Below are 15,364 nucleotides of genomic sequence, written 5' to 3' on the forward strand. Positions count from 1 at the left end.
AATGATTCATAGAATTTTATTGTTGTTAGTTATTAAGAAGAACAGACCATTGAACCTAATCTTTTATTTGTCTTTCTGTTTGAAAACTTAATGCACTTATGCAGTGAACCCAGAAGCGTTTGTGGGTTTGAACCAAGGTCTTTTGACATAAAAGCATAAATCCCAGCTATGGGCGCTAGCCTACAACCATTTTAAGGTAGACTTATTCCTATTACTTTCATACTTGGTAAGTATTTTAATAGTGAATCCTCAATGCATCCCTTCTCTGTTTGTGGAGTGGTAAATAAGTTGTTCATGAGAAATGGGAGCAGCAGAGGCACTTTACAAAACAGAGATCTGACAAGTCTTAAGACTTGCTACTTTCTGTGTTGTGACAATGATCCGTTTATCTGTGGTTGTTGCTGGAGTCTCAATGTAAGAGATCATTCATTTGAGAGTTGTTCTTTGGTTTTGATGGGGGGAATTTGATTACTGAGAAGAGCAACTTGTTTAGTAGCAACTCTTTTCTTTTTCTTAATTTAGAAATGAACATTTGCTTCTCCAAAAATAACTTCACTGTTAATAATCAAAATATAAGATCAGTCACAAGTTGTACATTAGAAAGAAGTGTTTAAGCTCCAGCTTAACGTGATTTTAAGAACTCTGAGGCGATTTACACTTATTTTTGTGTTCTGCTACTATGAAAAAAAATAGTGCAATGTAAATGATGTTTTGATTAAAATTTGACAAGGGAATTTAAATGAGGAAAGAATCAAAACTTGATGTAGTCTGTGTCACAACTGTAATTTCATTATTATACTTCAGAAGATAATATAACTCAGTCTTTTAGCTAAATCCTTAGGTCAATTCTTTAAAAAAAACAGTCAAACTAGATTCTGTCTAGGTTATTAAAATGGAAAAGCACTTGCCTGTGGGCACAAAGTCTTACCTTTTCCACTTACGCTATCATACATTGTAAAGGCCCATACATGCCTAATATTTCTGGGTATGCTGTCAGTAGCAGAGTCAGAGAAGCTTCCGAGCTTTTAACTTGCACCTAAGTGGTGGAGACTGGAACAAACATCTTCGTTATCCTCCTGAAAAATCCTGTATAGCAAAGCAGTCTTGTCATACCTAAGCTACTGGCTTAAATTTTGTCTGTTAAGCTAGGTAGCAACTTAATCTCAACAGAGATAGAGAACGCATGCAAAGACTCTTCTAGCAGAAAAAAATGTATAGAAAAATTGTGACAAATGTCTGTTGTCACAGCAAGTATAGAAACTTGAACTTGGATCTGTATTTTACTGCACTGGGGAAGGTAGAAGTCCTCAGCTTCCAGAACTGTGAAGTAAGCACCTCTGACCAACTCAACACCTATCCTAGAAAAATCTCCTTACAAGCTCAAGAAAACTGATTTATGTGAGTAACAGTAATAAACACAGTGTGCAAAGTTAAGAGGTCTCCAAGGCTTTGGATAATCAACAGAAATCTTGATTAAGTTCAACCTCTGATAAATTCTTACCAGTAATTATAGACATTTAGTTGACATGTAAGCAATCCTCTAAGGTCACCAGAAATAATTTCTTGGTTCATACTTAAGGCAGTTGAAACTTTTTTTGCTTAAAGGTTTAAAGTAATGTCAGCCACATGGCAGTGGAAGAGATGTGATAAGGCATCAGAAATCCATCAATAGTTTCCTAGTAAAGCTGCAAAGTAAACTTATAATTTTCCTGTAGTCACTTTATGCCTGGAATGAACTCATCCTGTAGTCACTTTATGCCTGGAATGAACTCATCCTGTGTCCTGTCAGAGAATCTGGATAACTGTTTTGATAGAAATAAGATATTGACTGTCAGGATTGTTAGTACCTTCCAAAACGGAACTCAAAAAGGGAGCCGTACAGTCTAACACTGGAGTGCATGGGTAAAATTACAAGGCGAGGCTGTATAACAAACATATGTCAAACATAGAGTGTCGGCTTCCTCCTAATGGCTTGGACTTTATAGCCCACTGAGGTTGCCAGAATTGAACACGATATACAGTTAGCAGCTTTTGTGTCTTATTTCTTAATGCAGTGCATGATGTACAAATCATATACTGCAGCAAAACATGAGGATCTGTAGTTACCCTGCCAAGTAACCTGTCTGCTGTCCTTGATTTGACCCCTGGTGTTCTCCTCTGCTGTCCCCATCTCCCTCTCCAAATTAGCAATCTCTGCATAAAGAAAATGAGCATCAAGATCAATCCCAGCAAAAAGGATCCTCATAATGAGACTAAAGGCTCCATTTCACAGAAAGATTTTGTCAGTCAGGAACATGCTAGAATTCACAGTCCAGGCAGTACATCCCAGAGATCATTATTAAGGAGTGTGGTTAAAAACTATTTCCCTGGGAGTGATTTTGCTGCTTGGGCAAATCTTTCACAGGTGCAATCTATTAGGAAGGCCAGACCACTTCATGTAAACAAGCAAGCAAGAGTGATCCAAAGAATAGGCAATGATGCCTTCCTTGCCAGCAGGCAAGTCTAAGAGAAGACAGCAGATTTTAGTGGAAGTAGTTCCTTTCAAAAACCCCATTATAGACTATGGATTTTTTTCCCAAAAAATTCTGTTTATTCTGTACAGAACTGTCCAGTCCACAGAACTGTTATTTTGCAAAATGAACAGATACCCAAAGGAAAGCTCAAGCAACCTAACCTGGTTATTGAATGAGTGTTGCCCTCTTTTTGTATAGTATAGGTGGGAATACCAATCTGACAATAGATTTGAGTCATCTGCTATGCAACACAATTTGCTTTGCCATAGCCAGTTTCGACTGCAGCAGCCAACACTGATTGTCCAAGTTGGGTGATACCAGCATTTGCAATCTGAGATGCAGCCCACTTTTTTCTTTTTCTTTTTTTGAAGATGATCAAAAGAATCAAAATTATAGGGACCTTCCTCACCTGAGACACACATAGTTAGGTAAGTAGGTATTTTTGCAAATACTCTTAACAGCACCCCCAGCTTCAGCCTGACAATACAACACTGATATGTTCCTTTTCTTTCGTAGGAATGAGAATTCAAGATCCAGCAAGAAGGTAAGCTACATAATTTGTTATAACGAATTCCACATCCATTCCAAAAAGATCTTTACTAGAAATCCTTTCAAATTGAAATTTAAATATTCTTTGAAGTCAGTTCTCTTGCAAAATTTTCTGGTCCATTTTTTTCCCCTGTAATACCTTAAGGTACATGTAGAATGTCATCATTTATTCTTTTGTTTCCTTGGCTAAGGAGAATTCATTGTGTATTTTTGTTTTATCCCACTAGTTTGAGTGATCCATCTTGCCTTCCAAAATGATAACATGTCCATCAATCCAACTGCAAACCCTTTTTGAAAACCCCTTGCCACTGTTATATATACCGAATAAATAGAAGCCAAACTATCTCAAATATATATTTCTGTGACACAATAAAATGATTGCTAGGATTATAACTGTCTGTAGCTTCAACTGAGTGCTATTTCAGCACTGAGCAAATAAACAAAGCAACCTTCCCATCCTGCACCCCACCCCACCCCCACCCCCACCCCCAAAACCACAGCAAAGTGTGTATAACCAGTATTTGGTTTTTTTCTGCAGCATCCACAGGAGCGTGCAGAAGCAACCACCTGAAACAGTCCTCTCGGTGCTTTCCACCAGTAGCCTCAAGTGCCTTATCCCTGAATCACTGCGTTTGGGCTTTCTCGTGGCACTGAGTCAGTCTGCTTGTGTTAAACATTTTCCCATCTGTTTTTGGCTCCACACTGGATTTCTACTGGACCCTGAAGGTGGTGAATAATTTTGAAGGAAAATGACCTGACTGAAGCAGAATACAGTTTTTAGAATCTTCAGCAAGTTATTGCTAAATCCTGGCAGGATTAGTGGTTCCTTAGTTGCTTCAGTGGCCATGTTCCTTAGTTGCTTCAGTGGCCAGGGCTAGCAGCGCTCTGGTAGGTGGAGCAGGTCTCAGTTGGCCTCCTTGGCTCTGGTTTTGCTTCAGGTTATTTTCACCTCTCTTTCCTCAGAGCTATTTTTTCTTCCTCATCTATGCTTCTTCCTTTCTTACTCATGTGGTATTGCTCTTCTGTGCAAATACACGTAACTTAAATCACTATTGCTCTGGTTTCACCTTCCGCTCTTTGTATTTGAGTATTAAATTTCACTTTATTTTTAATCAAACCACATCACATTTCTTTTTGGGGTCACAGAAGCGTGTTTGGCATGTTGAAGTTGCCACCGTGAGGTTCTTCTCCAAACAGAATTCAAACCATTATGCTACAATCTGTATCAGACCCTTCCTAGCAGCTGTGTTTATACAGCTCCTAGTGAAATGGGTCCCTGATTAGCATTTTTGAATAGCCCATTCACTGAAAAAAGTGGTGTTTTGAACCAGCTAAAGCTATTTAAAAAATTGGGATAATGTATGATTAAAAGTTTTGGTTTGAGGAAATGTCAGTGGCAACACCCTGCCAAATTTTAGTCCCAAAACATCATCACTATTAGTATCACAGAGATTAAGTTACCAGAATTTAATGGGGCAAGAAGTGTTCTTCTTTTTTGTTTTTTAAAAAAGCTGAAAAATTCGTTTGACAGAGACTTAAAATTCTATGTTCAGAGTAGTCACCCCAAATGGTTAAAGTCTGGTAAATTATATGAAACTGAGGACAGGTCCTCTACGTTGGAATTGTCGAGCAACAGTAACTTGGGGGCAACTTAATCCAGCATAAGAATCCAAACACTAGAGCAGATCAGGGGCTGCTTCACACTTACCAGGACAAGCTGTTTGAAAAACCAAAACCCATCCTCTAGTCTAAGTGACACTGATTCACACCACAGACCCTGTGTGTTGGACAGGTGAGCTGTAAATAGCCATTCTGTTCTGCCGTGCCAGGCAATCTCTTCACAAGGTTGGAGAAGCGATAGTTGGTGTGCCAGCAGCAATGCCTTCTGATGTGCAGGGAACCCTACAGGTTTGAAAACAAAGTCTTAAGGCTGGGGCGAAAAGTTGCCTCATCTGGGCTATTACAGAATCACAGAATGGCTGGGGATGGAAGGGACCTCTGGGGACCACCCAGCCCAGCGCCCTGCTAGAGCAGGGTCTCCTACAGCAGGCAGCACAGTCTCGCTCCAGGCGGGTTTGAATGGCTCCAGAGAAGGAGACCCCACAGCCTCTCTGGGCAGCTTGTGCCAGGGTTCTGTCACCCTCAAGGTAAAGACATTCTTTCTCATATTTCCCACAGTGGAATTAGCAGCTGCATTTCTAGTATTCTGCAAGTTTGGTCACATGCTTTCTTGCTGTGGATAGTGGCATTGAACAAAACCAGTAAGTGTATGTTAAGGCAGGGAAACACAAATGCTGCCTCTGCTCCATTAAACTGGAACACACGATTAAAGGACCAAAAGCTACTTTGGCTGACAAACTCCATACTTAAATGTTTTTTAAGTCATAAACTAAGAGCAAAGATTTATAAATTTGTGTCGTGATCCATAAATCTAGACCTCTTCTTGTTCTTTTGCTCTAGACAAATGGCTTGTAGAGGAAATTGTCGTGGTTTGGTAAGTCTAGTTTTCAGCAGTCAGCCCTCTTAGGTCAGACATATAAGAAACATCTGTAATTGTTTGAGGAATCTGGCAAGCTGTCTTTGTACTTAAATCATATTTTCCCCTTTGAAAGTTGGAAATGTCCATGATTAATTAGACACACAAGGCACATACCTCTGCACTTGGAGAATTAGACAAGGTATCAACTTGCTGTTACCTTGCAAATCCTACTGCAAGGTAAGAGCAAGTTGATGCCTTGCTCTAGTAAAAGAGACCAGCTTAAGGTTCTTTAAAAGTGTATACCTTTTTTGAACCTTAGAATAAAATCTAATAGTTTTAAGGGGAATCGCCATTCAGTGGCAGGCCACTTCAGTGTTCAGAATTTGCCACTTGGTTTGGATTTTGGCTTAAGACTAAAATCAAAAGGTTCTTAAAGTAAAATTATACAAACCCTCCTTTCCAGACAGAATTGCTGAGCTGTGTGTATAGTTGTCACATACTGGGCCTCTGAGTACATTTAGCACAGTTATGCATCCTGTAATGAGATCATGTGAATTCAAAACATATTAAATTTAATCCTGGTTTTCAGTGTTATGCCCTACAAGTTTAAAATTGAGAGTATAAGAAAGGCATAATGTTCCTGACTGCTCAGTATAAAAATTGAGGCCCAGCTCATTGTGAATTAAGTCTTTGGTTCTGCCACTGAAAGCAGAATTGGTAAATGGACTTCAGTGGGAGATTTCAGGCTGATGTCTGGGGACCTTTGTCAAGCAGAACAAATGATTGCTATGTTTGCTAGAATTGTATTACTACTGGATGTTTCTGGTACACTTTATGCAAATGAAGTTTAAGTCTGGCTGTCTATCAGCAAACTTTGCCTTATGACTGAGTCTACAAATGCTGTAGCATAGACCCTCTAGGCAGGAATTTGAGGCTCTGCTTTATTTGTTGCCAGGTCCTTTAATAGTTTCAGAAAGTGATTTTGCTTGTAATATAAAAGCATGATGAAAACAGGCAAAATCCTGAGTAATGTGTTAAAATCAATTCCCATGTGTCAGATTCCTGCACAGCATGTCCTGTGGTGGACACAGTAGTTATCTGAACAACTTGAGGAAGAGGCTGTGGCACAGATGCTGCATGCAGGCTGCATCTCTGTGTGTTCTGGCTCACGAATGACAAAGCACAGCCATCAACTATTTAAGTTTAGCCCAGGTCATAGGGGACAAAGAGCCAAAACCTCCCCAAAAAAGAAAATTTGCAACTACTTGTTATCTTTTTTTTTTTTTTTTTTTTTTGGTATGAATAACCTATAAGAGCTAAAGACTATATTGATGATTCAGAGACTCATCTGTGATTCTGACCTTGACCACTGAAATGCTGCTAAGTTTACTGTAGAAGTGCCCTTGGTAGCTTTGAGCTCGCGGATGTACTAAATTTCTTCCTAGCAGCATTTGGTGACCAATCTTGTGTAATGCCAAGCCTTTCCATGTTAGTACCCTGCTTTATTCTAAGGACAAGCTTAGTTCGTTGTCAATAGCCCTTCTAAGGCAGGGATTTTTACTGTGGGCTGAGAATCACACTGGAAGGGACTGAAGGTGGAAGAATTGTCTCCCCTTAAGCCATTGCTGCAACAAAAACCACCTTGCTGTCTTCAGTATGTCACTATTGTAGCACCATGGAAAACAGTTATTGTTTTCTTGCAACACTTTCTGCCACCTCTTTTACTCTGGTTTTCCTTTCTGTCCTCTGTACGCTTTTCCTTGCTGCTCTCTCTCGTCTACATTCGGTAACTCCCTCTGTTTTTCCTTATTATTCTTTCACACACTTAATGCAAGGTAGTCTCTTTTTGCCTTTACTTCCTGGGATACATCTACATCCTTTCTGTTCCCTTCCCAGGGTTTTTCTGCATGCCAGCACTAGCATGTCTTAGCCAGCTGCAAGCCTCCCTGCTCCTCTGGCCAAGCAAGTAGCTGATAGCAACAGACTGGGTGCCTGACTAGACTTAGGTGCCTATCTCCCCTTTGGGATATTCTTGGTGTCTGCTGCCATCTCAGTGCAGCATGGCCCAGTTTCTCTGTATTTGGTGGGGGTGGCAGGAAGGGTTGGCATGGAAAGCGCAAAGCAATCTGGAATGTTCCACAACTGCAGGTTTTTTTCCCCATGAAGAATATAGGTTTCCTTTTCAGGAAGATTAACCTGTTTGGAAGATGTTTTTCACATCTTCAGGGGAATACAGTGTAGTATTTCTCTTGCAAGCCTATCTGAACCATTTCAAGAAGTTGCAGTGGGTATGTTAGAGCTGATTGACAGTTGTCAGTCACTGTTTATACACCTTCAACATTTTTCTTAGGCAGGCTGAGTTACCTGATATAGCTCTCTGGAATGTAGCAGGAGGCAGTGCAGCATTTTCATTTAATTGCCTGTGGAGATAGCTGCAGGATTGCAGTGTCAGAAAATATTACTAAATCTCAGTGGATTTCTTGGCATTTTGTTGCCACAATAAAGTCATAATTGTCACAGTGGCTTAGTACAGCCACAGAATATATGTACAATTATTTATGCAGCCTGAAAATGTAGTGCAATAATAAAATACTGTGCTTATGTATCTGCAACTTGCATTTGAGTCTTCTAATGCTGCTTTTGTCCTTTGCTGTGTTGTTTAAATGCATATGCATATTTCTCATATTTGAGATTTATAAAGATGTTAAGAAGAGTTGCATGCTGTCAGTCTGGTCACATTTTCAACCGGTCTTAAATATGAGCCTACTTGTGGGTTTGTGTCTCTCAGCTGTCTTTATTACCTAGGCATTTCAGTTTTGTAATCCATATTTATAAGGAATTTATTCCACGGTAGAACTGCCATTGCATTGTTAATACCAAGATGACGAGTGGCCTGAAAATGAGGTGTTGAGCAAACATAGGCAGATTCCACTTGAGTTTTTTTGACTGTCCTGAAGCCCAGCCAGTCCGTGTTGCGGAGCATTTACAAAGTAAAATTAATGCAGTGCAAAGCTGCTGATGAATTACAGGAAATCAGTCACTTGGGACAAAAATGAGGTTGCTGTGTCTTCACCCCTCCCCTAGCAAGTCAAAAGCTAGCTTTGAGCACATAAAGGTATCTGCTTTTCTGTGTGTCATAGTTGAGATCTCCTTGTTCAGGGGTACGTTCACTGTATGCAGAATATTAGCCTACAGCAGAAGTGGATTTTTGCAGTAGAAGTTATCTTGGTTGCACAAGTGTGAAAAATGCCTTCTCTGTATTGTGTTTTCGAAGATCCTTTTCTCACACCTTATGTCTATTTCTCATCTCCTGTGAGAGGTTTCAGTTCAAGCATCATGATTAAGTCAGAAGAGCATTCACCCTGTGAACAAAATGAAGAATGCTTCAATTACCTTCTTACCTGTATCTGTGGGATTAAACCATGAGGTCTTTAACTGAATACATGTCCTGGCAGGTTGCTCATACGCATGGTCATTCTGGCCCAGGCAGAATTGCTTATATTAATAAAAAAACTCAATGTGATCTTGCAGTGCCACTTGGCAAAGTCATAGGCGCTTTGGTCGTGGCGGAGTATTACTGGAGGAGCTTTCCTGATGCTTCTTTGTGCTTTTACTCTTTCCATTTGTCATGGCCTTGGGTGCCTATTGCTTCAGGGTTTGTTTTTAGTAGGAGCTTTGTTTCTCTGTTATGATACATTTGAGAACTCACTGCTTTTTCTCCAAGAACTTAAACTGGAGAGAGATTTTTAGCATGTCTTGCTGAACAGATCTGAAATCCAAGCTAATCAGATTAATCTGATAAAATATGTTTTAGAATTAATCTAACACCAATCTGCTGCTCTGTAAAAAGCATACATAAGCAGTATTTATTGTCTGTAGCCACAGGAGGGGGAAAAAAAAAGCCCACGTGTAGGATGGCTGCATTCAGCTACTGCAGCAGCAAAGAATTTCCTAAGAACACTGAATGTGATAATTACAGTCCAGTGTGTTAGCCTAAACTTGCTAATAAATGTTTGTGCACAAACCCATCCTCTATGAGAAAGGAGATACTGAGCTGAAAATCATCCCTGGAAACCTAGAGGATATTTTAGGTGAATAGGGAGAAGAGGAGGAAAAATATGATTTTCAGGCTGTAATGAAAGATGGCTTTGGAGGATGCATGCATGTGCAAAGAGTCTGAGGGAGGAAGTGGAAGACAGAAAATTCAACATCTTTGAAAACTGACAGATCACCTGGCTATGCTTAATGATCTGACAGCATCTTCTCACCAGCTGCATCAACATCAAGGCTATTCATCAGTTTTATAGATTCATAGCATTACATTACACAACTTTTCTATCAACACATGATTTTTCCTGCCTGATGAACTGAAAAACACCTTCTTACAGTTACTTCAGCAGGGGAAGCACACAAACAAGCAGGTTGTACTCCATTTGAGATTGTGATACATGTCTCAGAACCATTTTTGTCTGCCACAAGCATTTGAAGCATAGACCTTGAATCAGAAACTTTTGTTTTGCTATTCATCACCATAGGTTTGGTCAAAATTTTATTCTGATCAAATTTCTATCTTCACAACCCTTAGTGAGACTTCCCAGTATCCCCTTTGATGCAGTTTAGGAATGGCTGAAAGTAATAAAACACACAAATGGAGAGGTTTTCATAGAGATAGCATTTGTTTGGGGAAGCAGTGGTATCTTTACTGTTTGTTACTAGGAAGCAGCAATGTCATCACACTTGTTGGGAGACAGACATATACAGCTGTTGGATGGAACTGATTTTTAGAAAGCTGTTTTATAAGAAGCATCATTCATCACACTGAGCCGCTCAGAGGCGCTGATACTTGCAAAACTAATGGGTATGCTGTAACATCAGCAACCATATTGAAATAAGAAATTAGAGTCCTTTGGGTTTGGATTTCTTTATATTTAAAATGTTCTTGTTGGAAGGTATTGTTGATGGTTTTGGTGGTGATGGTAGTTATATTGGTTGTTCACATGATTTGCCATTGATGATAGCTTTTTGGACCAGGAAAGGCTGTCTAGTGCTTATGCTGTTAAACCTCTAAGAAAATACCTCATGTGTAAAGTGATGAGATTTTCTGGTTTACCAAAGAATGTGTGGAAAGAGGGAGAGCAGGACTGGAAGAGGGGGTATTCCATTTGCAAACAACGTAGAGAGGGCAGACCCTTCTATTTATAGCATGGAGTTTCTGTCATATTCTTCTAACACAATGATGGTGAGAAGTCATTCAGAAGTGTGTTCTGATTTGACCATGCTTATGAGCTTTCTTGCTTTCACTAAATGTATTTGCATATCTCAATTTCCCTAAGGGAGACCTTCTAAGCAGATTTTGAATTAAACTTTAACATTTGCCAGAATAAAAATTAACATTGTAGAACTGATAACAAAAAATACTGCTTATGCTTGAGTGTAAGTATCAAAGAGGACATTGGCATAACAAACACAGTATCCTATGCAAATAGTCATAGCTGAAAAGGAATTAATCCCTTTCCAAAGGACCAGCACACATCTTTCAATGGTACATAAGCCTGGGAGCAGGTGCTTAGCAAGCCCTGAGGATTCAGATCTCAAACAATCTGTACTCAGTATCGACACATGCAAATACCTTAAAAACAAATTTTCAAACTCTTACTCTCCTATAATTGTGCTATAAATTCCATATATTGTGAATTTAGTTGTAACTTACATGGTGTGCAGAAATTCTGTAAGAGCAGGACTTTGATCATCTCAGTCTGGAACTGGACAATACCAGCTTTAAGTTGGGATAGAACAAAGCTGGAATTGATGATTGGCCAGGTCTCTTTGCCAAGCTGCTCATTTTGATCATTCATAGCAAGAGACCCTTATTTTGTAAAAATCCTTTTGTTGTCGAAGACAGCAGACAGGTTCTGTTCTGTCCTCCAAGAGGGTGGCATGGTGCCAGTGTCAGCAGCCAGCAATCCAAAGTGTTGTGTTTAATCACAAGATTAATTTTTCCTTTTATTGGCTTTTCCTTTCAATATCACCAAGCATGACATGTTGTAAAACAGTAACACCAGTTGAACAAGGGTTGGCTGGCATCTCTAAGCCCCCTGGCTATGTCGATAGCAAAATGAACATTTGGCTTGATGTGCAGCCAATAGAGACTCCCAGGAAACCAAACTGGGAAAATGTACTTGTCAATGAATCGGCCATGTGCCTGCTGAAGAATGGGGGAAGAGGAAGCAAGATGCACCTGGGTATAAGAGCTATACTAGGACTTAGGTTCTTTTTTCTTACACGTTTCAAGCATCTGCAATTTCAATAGCTTGCTAAATACTGAGTTTTCAGGCTGTAGATCTAATCCATTAATGGTTTGTGATTACATTAGAATGTATTTATTTTAGCCTTAGAGTGGCCATATGCAAAATAGCTTCTAAAAGGAGGTGGTAGTAGATCCAGATCAAGTTAAAGATTTGTGCTTGTCCTTCTGAACGCAGTGACTGCAAGAGCTTGTGCCTTGTATTGAATCATATAGGAAAAAATGACTTTTTTTTTCCAGAGGGATGACAATAGATTCAAAACTTTCTTTATCCTCAGAGTCTTCAGCAGTGACTGGGTGAGCATCCCTAGTGTTCTGTGCCATCATGCAGAAGTCTGGTCATAGGTAGGTGTGCTTGTGGCGAAGAAAAAGGCAGTCTTAGTCTGTCTGCTCCTGTATCTGCAATTAGCCATGTTTGTTCATTTCATTTGAGGGACTTCCGTGGTCTTGGAATGGAAAATTTAGCAGGGTTTGGTGGGGATGCAAGAAAGGGTAACTCTCTGCTTGGCAAAGTAGGATATGTGAGCTTCCAGAACCCTGCATTTTAAGGTTTATTAAACATGTTGAAATTTAGATGAATATACTCCTGTCTTTCTATGGTCTATATTGTAACCTATGAATATTATGCTTCTAATCATCTGTGCTGCCAAAGACAGATGATATAATTTTATTGTATATACAGGAAGATAAATGTACCTTCAGGGTAATGTCCCTTTAAATTAAGGTTTCTGCTTGTGGATTTGACTCATTGTACTGATATCTTCAGCATAAAGAATGCATACAGATTTGCATGTATCATTTTCAGCCAAAGTTGCATTTTTATTAGCTTTTCACAATCAATAGATAGGGCAAACAATAATCAGTTAATCTACTGTATGAATAATATAGCTGGTAAAAGATCAAGGACCATTGCATGGTACAGTCAGATGCTGGTACTTGTTTGTCAAGGCTGGGTTCCTTTGAAAGCAAACATTTCAGATTGCTGCCTTGACTTGCAGTTGTCCTTAATGCCCATTTTACAGGAGCTGGTAGCGTCAATTCTTTCTTCTGCTGAGAGCCTTCTGCAATTAAACTGTTCTATGGTTGACAATCTTGTGAAAAGATTTCAATAACTGGGAAGTAAAAATCCACAAATGGATCTTGTGTGCTGTGGTGCCCCTATTGAATTTCACTTTTTTAAATAGACACTGTGTGGCAGCTCTCAAGGAAGTGGCCTAATTTTTTGTTGCAAGGATTAAACTTCTAAGCCACTATTTCCAACTTCATGTCTGCTCTCGGAGCTGAGACTTGGGGGTGGGGACATTAGGTATGGTTATGCATTTATGTAAATATGAAGTATCAACTGGAAATTGCAGGAAGAGACTGCAACCAGCTGTCTTTGCAAGTTTAGTATTTATTGCAGAGTTAAACAAAATGCCTTATTGTTTAGAGCATTATTTGCCTTGGGCATTGGCTTAGACAGTCGCGTTGGCTGAAAAGAATTTCCTAACTCCCTTTTCCACACAACAGAAGATTAAGTAGATAACAGCAACAATTGGCTGTTTTGATCTGGCCTTGACATATGTTCCAAGAATCTACTTCATGATCCAGCTACATTATTTTTCTCTTTCATGGCTGCAGCGCTTCACTCCGACTTTACCATCACTGCCGCTATGCTCCATCAGGGGCTTCTTTCCCAGCTTTCTTTCTGGTCAAAAGCAAGCAATTTTAAAGGATTCCTGGTACATAACATGTAAATTCTTTTAAGTACAGGGAGGGTTCCTGACACATTAATAGTATGCAAAGTCTTTCAGAGTTACCAAAAAGCTCCACTGAAGGAAATAAGTTTAAGGCAAATGTTAAGAGGAATTGTATGAGGAAGTTATAATATTCTTGGTGGACAAGAGCCCCCAAAAAGTTGTGATGCTACATGGTGATGGTAATGAAAGTTGGAGACTGGAGACAATGAATACAGAATATTTCTGTGGAGAGCTTTCCCCTGAAATTTCACTGACTGTTCTCGCATACAGTCCCACTATCTGCTGGGAAAAGGCTTCTGATCAGCAATATAAGTGGGTCACATAAGTTTCCTACATCTTGCCAGGCCCCCAGGCAGCTCTAATAAAACTTTTTCAAAATGCTTACATGGTTTCTAAACAGAATTTATCAGCTGGCATGGAGCAGTAATTTAACTAGTTCAGTCCTTGATGCAATTGGATGTAGTAGGAAAAGCTGTGAAAGTCCTGCTTTCCTCTCTGTGTGCTGCTGTGTAGAAGGGGCCATCTGGTACAGCGAGATGTTGGTGACAGTGTTGCTTGGCCATCTTCTCTGGAAGGCAAAGGTTTGAGGCTGCTGTCTTCCCTTTTGACCAGAGTCAAGGCTGGCTCCAGCTGGTGCTCAATTTCAGCTGGGCTGGCAGGTAGTTTTTTGATTCCCTTGGTACTACAATCCTGTTCATGTCAGAGCTTTGTTCAGAAGGAAGTAATGCACTAATACACAGGAAAAACTGCTTTCCTGTGTGCTTAGGTGGAAGTGTTGGTCTATTAGTCTGTTTTGTATTATCAATGAATTTCAAAGTCCACATTGTAAATGTTGTGATTTGGCTTAAATGTAAATGTGGAATGGACCTGGAGCCTGACACAGTGGAGTTGCAGCTATTAGTTGCAAAAGCTTTGAAGAGCCAGACTGTGCAGTCACATAAAGACAGAGCCTAACTGGGAGTATCTGGAAGCTGGGCATGTGTCTTCACTTGAACAGTTTTCTTCTCACGCAGCCGTGATGTTAGGAGATGAGGTAGCACTAAAATATTATAATACCAATGGTGCTCTGTTTCTTTATGCTTATGTAGTTCATGCGTTGTGAGTATCTTGGCAGTCTGCAAACACTGCAGGCACGACTTCTTTTGTTTCAAACAACAGTGTTTCAACACTCAGACCACGCAGTGACCAAGAATTATAGCAGATTAATGAAGAATCTTCCGTAGTGTGGAAGGTGCTGAGCAGTGAGCTAGTGGAGTTGCTTCTGTTACTGAACCTAAAATACTGAAGTGAACTGGCTAAATAGGCTTCTGCGTCTGCATTGCAGATTTGCATTGAGCTAGTAGACTGATGTTAGGCTTGGCTATGCTAATGCAATTTTTCTACCGGACTGCAGTTAATTACCTGATACTTGCTGGCAGCACCCACCTGTACAGTTGTATCCACTCAACAGTAAGGGGTTGCTTAAGGAGTAAAACATTTCAAGGTGACTCTCACAGTCTAGCCTCCACTTGTGAGTGGTATGATAGAGGAAAGTTAGTATAGCACTGGACACAATTTAGCAACAACTGATTGACTAAAATGTGAGAGTATGGAAACTGAAAATTGAGGGGAAGGTAAAGTAACACATTATTATGGTGCTGTATGGTTGCCTTTCATTGAATATACAGAAGAGACATGGTAAAAGACAAACGTAAAGCAGGACTTTACTAAAAAAAGGACTTTGTGCCTACTGAAAAATCCAGAAATTTTCCAAATTCAGAAGTTGCCAGAGAAATAATGA

At 39.8% G+C, this 15,364-nt stretch overlaps 1 protein-coding gene across 3 annotated transcripts in view; it reads left to right on the forward strand.

The window, feature by feature from the left end:
* Positions 1-15,364, forward strand: part of ZDHHC8 (zinc finger DHHC-type palmitoyltransferase 8) — a 124,016-nt gene that overhangs the window by 58,723 nt on the left and 49,929 nt on the right. The window contains exons 1-3 of one of the 3 annotated variants that reach the window (XM_037376081.1): positions 2,602-2,941; positions 3,030-3,057; positions 3,601-3,788. The exons of the other annotated variants lie outside the window; for them this stretch is intronic. The gene's annotated coding sequence lies outside the window, so the exon portion shown is untranslated. Of the gene's footprint in view, positions 1-2,601; positions 2,942-3,029; positions 3,058-3,600; positions 3,789-15,364 lie in introns of those variants that run through there. 3 annotated transcript variants of the gene reach the window in all.

The sequence above is a fragment of the Falco rusticolus genome, chromosome 1, assembly GCF_015220075.1.
Source record: "Falco rusticolus isolate bFalRus1 chromosome 1, bFalRus1.pri, whole genome shotgun sequence".
NCBI classification, from domain to species: domain Eukaryota; kingdom Metazoa; phylum Chordata; class Aves; order Falconiformes; family Falconidae; genus Falco; species Falco rusticolus.